Source organism: Canis lupus, chromosome 18 (genome assembly GCF_011100685.1).
Source record: "Canis lupus familiaris isolate Mischka breed German Shepherd chromosome 18, alternate assembly UU_Cfam_GSD_1.0, whole genome shotgun sequence".
Taxonomy (NCBI): domain Eukaryota; kingdom Metazoa; phylum Chordata; class Mammalia; order Carnivora; family Canidae; genus Canis; species Canis lupus.
This window is the reverse complement of record NC_049239.1, coordinates 13,902,881-13,908,880: the sequence shown is the minus strand read 5'-3', so window position 1 is coordinate 13,908,880 and position 6,000 is coordinate 13,902,881.

Genomic DNA, 6,000 nt, shown 5'->3' with positions numbered 1-6,000 from the left:
TACATTCCAGGGAACAGTATCTTAGAAATTTTGCTTGAAAAATCACTTTAATGTCAAATTAGATTTTTTTAACGTCAAATTAAATTTGAGGCTGGGTTGCTTGAAGGATAGAGAGGTATGCTGTACATACCAAGATTCTGTTGTGCAAAGATCTCAGGGCAGTGAGATCGAGCCACGCATAAGGCTCCACGCTCAGCATAGAGTCTGCTTGAGTTTCTCTCTCCTTCTCCCTCTGCCTCTCCCCTCCTCTCTCTCTCTCTTAAAAAAAAAAAAAGTATCTTTTGGGGTAAATATTTAGTTAACTCAAAGTTCAAACTTTTTATCAGAAGTTTCTCCTCCTTAAAGGATCTCACCATCTCACATCCCAAGATAGTTTAGGGGAAAACAGACAAGTGCACATATCCTCATGACCGAGAAAGGATGGAGAGCACACTGCCATGTTCTGCCTTCTGGAGGGTCCCTGATGCCCTTGGCTGAGATAGACCCAGGTGTCCAGCAGAATCAACGGAGAGATTATAAAAAATGCAGATTCCCAGGTCTTCTCTGGATGTTTTGATTCAGGGAGAATGGGAGTGAAACCAAGAACCTACATTTTTGTTTTTAAGATTTTATTTATTTATTCATGAGAGACAGAGAGAGAGGCAGAGACACAGGCAGAGGGAGAAGGAGGCCCCTGCAGGGAGCCCGATGCAGGACTCAATCCCAGAACTCCGGGATCACGCCCTGAGCCAAAGGCAGATGCTCAACCACTGAGCCACCCGGGCATCCCAAACCTACATTTTTAACAAGTTTCCCAGAAGGTTCTGACAGCCAGAGCAAAGGCTGGCATTCAGGAAATGCTAGGGTAGCCCATCCTGTTGCCTACCAAGGTTTGAACTTCCTGCTACACTGGAAAATAGGAAAGACTCACACCCTATTGTCTCATGCTGAGATGTTCGTACCGCTGTCGTCATCTTTGTTCATCATGAGGCATATTGGGGCAGAGGATATAAGGCTTCCAAGTGAATGTTGGCACTGGTGGTAAATATCCTGACACTGTGATTTAAATATGGCAATCATAGAATTTTTAAAGCAGAACTGAGGAAATAAAAGAAGAAAAAGATCCTTGTATTAATTCCAGTTATTTCAATTCCACTAAGAAAGAGTAAGTTCTGGGGCCCCTGGGTGGCTCAGTGGTTGAGCATCTGCCTTTAGCTCAGGTCATGATCCCGGGGTCCTGGGATGGAGTCCCGCATTGGGCTCCCCACAGGGAGCCTGCTTCTCCCTCTGCCTATGTCTCTGCCTCTCTCTGTGTTTCTCATGAATAAATAAAAATCTTTTTTAAAAAAAGAAGAAAGAAGAAAGAAAGAAAAGAAAGAAAAGAAAGAAAGAAAGTAAGTTAGTTCTGGGGCGCCTCAGTGGCTCAGTTAGTTAAATGTCCAGCTCTTGCTTTTGACCCAGGTCATGATCTCAGAGACCTAGGATAGAGCCTGGACTCTGCACTCAGCTGGAAGTCTGCATGGCAGTTTCTCTCTCCCTCTGCCCCTCCCCACTGCTCACATGCACACTTACACGCACACATGCATACACTCTCTCTCTCTAAAATATATAAATAAATCTTATATTTTAAAAAAAGAAGTTCTAAGAAATGCCACACAAACTCCCTGAGGGGAAAGAGGAACAGTTTTATGAACAAAGATTTTTAAAAATTATATATAATTTACTTAATAAAATCTACATCTAAAACTCTGAAAATTACATCTCACTTAAAACCTGCTAGAAAAAGAAATTAGATGTTATTTTTCTTTAATTGTGTACTTTAAAAACATTAGATAAAATGCTGTTTCTGAAGTATTTTTTATAATAAAGAAGTTTATGGCATCACTTTTTTAAGTATTTTTAAGTTGGATAAATTGTACTTTGATGAAGACATAGGATCGGTTTATACCACTTAAAGTTGATTATCAACAAAATCTTTCACTCAAAACATCTCTACATTTCAAATTCCCTAGAGTGAAATTTAACCTTTTAAAATCTGATCCAGAATATTATGACAGCCTGTCTTTTCAAGAACCTTTACCTGATGTAGCAGTCAGAGCATGCTTAGATTTGCTTTTGGCTATAGACAACTGCCAAGATTTCAGTAGCTTGACCCACCAACAGTACATTTCCTGCCCATATACATGCTCAACGTGAGTGAACTGGGGAGCTCTGCTGATCCCAGCCTTTCTGGGGCCATGTGGACAAGGTTACATCTCAAGATGTACACATGTGCTTAAAGTTTTCCACAGCAGAGGGGAGGAAACACAACAGCTTGTGACACAATTCTGCTCATATTTCATTGGTCAAAGCAAATCAATGATCATCTTAACTTCAAAGGGGGTAAGGGAATATTGTCTTACCTCCTGCCTTCTAGGAGAACTGGAGAAATTTGTCAACAGCCCTACTGGCTATCCCTTCTGCCTTGCTTCTTATCTCCTCTGGACATCGGCACCAGATAACCATCCACACAATCTATCCCTCTGTTTGGGACTCATATCCTCAATCCAACAAACTTATAACTTAAACTGTTTGGTCATGACATGGAAAGAAGTTTTGGAGGGAGGGGAGGATTGGTGTCATATTGAGGTGACAGTGGATATGAAACTTATAGTATCAACTCAATAACAACAAAATATTTCATCCATTTAGAACCATCATATTAAAGCAAAATCTCCTTTTTGTTCTTAAAACCAACATCCCTAGTATTTCACATTTGGGTAGAGCCAGGATATATAGGTAAGTTCTTTAAAAAAAAAAAAGAGAGAGAGAAGTTAGGTAGCCTCACTGTGCCAGAGATGACTAGCTGTTCACCAAAGAGGGATGACCTTCCCCATCACTACCACTGGGTAGTCACTGGTGAGTTGCAAAAGAGACTATATTTCTCAGACCCTTGCAATAGGTATAGTTACATGACTCAGTTCTGGTCGATGAAACGTAGATGGAAGTGTCATTTCCCATTTTCAGGCCCAGCCCATAAAAATCTCCTGTGCCATATGCCACTGTCATCTTCTGGCTGGATGTTGATGCCTGCAGCAATCTAGAAAGCCACACGTTGAAGATGGTGGAGCCTCTGTCTGCCTGGTCTTCAAATGACTACATGACCTGGACCTTCCATCAATCCCCTACTCTGCTGATGATACATATAAACATTTTACTAAAAATAGTTTTATTTGGGCAGCCTGGGTGGCTCAGCGGTTTAGCGCCACCTTTGGCCCAGAGCCTGATCCTGGAGACCTGGGATCGAGTCCCACATTGGGCTCCCTGCATGGAGCCTGCTTCTCCCTCTGCCTGGGTCTCTGCCTCTCCCTCTATGTCTCAATGAATAAATAAACAAAATCTTAAAAATAAAAATAGTTTTATTTTTTAAGTTTCTGAAAATCAACCTGGATTATGATAGATAAACTTTAATACTGACGGGTTAGTATTAATAATTGACAACATACTCTTAAGTGTGATTTTAAAATGTCTTGATTGGCCTTGACAATGGCAAGATCAACGTATTTCCTTAGCTATTCACGAATCTCTCTCCAGTCTCTGATGCATATTCTCTGGATAACTGCAACGCCTGACTAGAAGAGAATTTGCTGGTAAATACAAGGAAGAACTGCTTTTTATAGAGTGTCTGGAGAAGACAACTGCGGGGAACTGCCAGTGTCTGGTTTCGTAAAAGCCTTTACTTATCACTGACCATTCCGCATGAAGAAGAGATACAATCACCCCATCATTGTCTAATGCCAATGGGTCACATTTTAAGTGTCTCATGACAGAACTAATTCATCCCACGTGAACCTAGACGTATGATACTACTACTTAGATTTTATCATGCTCATCAAAGCCGAATCGACCCTACTATGTTGCTGTAAACAGAATGCTGTTGCTTTTCTCCCTGTGGACACACAGACAGAGGGTATTCCCTAGCTCCCCTTGATGGGGTTGGGTGGGTCACGTGACAGAGTTCTGACCAGTGAAGTCACAGTACAAGTGATGTGGGCCCTTAGACTCAATCTGGGCCTCAAAGCCCAAGGGGACAGCAGCTACTTGGAGCTGGTTACTGAATGAGCGCTTAGGACAGCACCTCCCTACCCAACCAGCTTGGCCCTACGACAGAGAAGGCAATAAACCATTAAGATTTTGTTACGCGATTAGCCTAGTTAGCACATCCTAATGAATACATTAGGACTGTCGCCTTTGCCCCAGAGAACCACTTGCAAGGTTAAAACTAAAGGGAATGTATGTAAAGTAAACCTCAATAAAGCTGTTAATTTAAAAAAGAAAGTCCCTAGTGATGTGCTCCCACCCCACCCTGCTCAGTGTGGCTCTTCCCACTTAAAGGAATCCTACAGAAAGCTTCTCACCCTGGCGCCGTCAGGAATGCCAGGACTTGGCCACAGCCCCGGTCTCCTGGCCTCTTTCTAGGCCGCTTACAGGCCTCCTGCTGGAACACTCCTCGGGCTCACCCCCGCCTGCCCAGCCCCACCTGTTCTCCCCGCCGCCCCTCTCCAGGCCTCCCCTCTGGAGGCTCACGGGGGAAGGCAGCTCTGCACCCCTACAACCCTTCCGCGGGGCAGCTCGGAGGGCTCACCTAGGTTCCCCGCCTCATCTGCGGGTGATGCCCGCAGGCGGACAGTCTGCCCTGCTGTGTTGCAAGCTCCCCGCGGGGGTCCCCACCCGCCAGCACGGGTTGACGGTAACTAGCGGTACAGCCACGCTCAGAAGGGCCCCCGCAAGGGTCAATGAAGGGGGCCTCTTAACTGAGAGAGCAGGAGAGGGAGCTTACGCTTCAGACATTTCTTAAGTAAAAATAGCTGCAGGCAAACACTCTCTCATCGGTATCGATGGGGGACAGACGCGCAGGAAAGTGACCGCCGAGCGAGCGCGCAGCTGGATGAGCGCTCGAGGCGAAGCCCCTCGGAGAAGGAAGGCCCGAGGGGAAGGGGTGGGGCCGGCACCGGCGGGGCGGGACGCGGCTCCTCGCTCTGAACCCACGCACGGCGGGACTCGGACTCGGACTCGGACTCGGACTCGGGAGCGGCGGCGGGCTGGGGGCTCGGAGGGCGGGGCGGGGAAGGGGGCGGGGGCACCGGGCTCGGGGACTGGGGGGGATGGGGGGCGGGGGGGGCGCCGGGCTCGGGGACGGGGGTGGAGGACGGAGGGGGGGGCACCGGGCTCAGGGACTGGGGGCAGGGGCGGGAGGAGGATGGGGGGTGAGGGGGGCACCGGGCTCGGGGACGGGGGTGGGAAGAGGGGGAGGGGCACCGGGCTCAGGGACTGGGGGCGGGGGGGGCGGGGGCCCCGGGCTCCGGGACCGGAGAGGGGGGAGGATGGGGGGGCGGGGGAAGCGGGCTCGGGTCGGCGCTCCCGCCCCGCTAGCCCCCCAACCACCCCTCCCGCCCCCCCCCCCGCCCTCCTGCCCCCCCCCTGCCCTCCTGCACTCTTCTCCTGAACCTGGGGCCGCCTTCCGACCGGCTGCGCCCCCCCAGGCTGCCCGCGGAGAACGCAGGGCTTTGGAAGGAGGGAGGCCCCCGAGGCCCGAGACTGTCACCCTGGGAGCGGCTCCCTCGGGCCCGTCCACCGAGTCTCCGCTATGCCCGGGGACAGGGAACCCACGAACCGGCCTGGGTTTGCAAGCGTCACTCCTGCTGCCAGCTTTGTCTCAGTCGGGACCTCGGACCGTGAGATAGAGCCGGGCATGTGACGAGGTGGTAGGTGGGCGTGCAGGGAGTTGATAAGGATTCTAGAAAGTCTCCAGCGAATCCTGAAGGCAGAGGCCCAGGGCTGCGACTGGGCATCCACGGTGTGTTTACAGGGATGGGTGGTGCAGGCTGTTTGGGGTCTTCTATTTCAGTTCCTTTTATTCAGGGAAGAACAAAAAGGATTAATAAATGGGATCCAGCAGAGGGGCTAAAAAGGGGATGTTTCTTTTTCTTTTTTTTAAGATTTTATTTATTCATGCATGAGAAACGGGGATGGGGGGGGCAG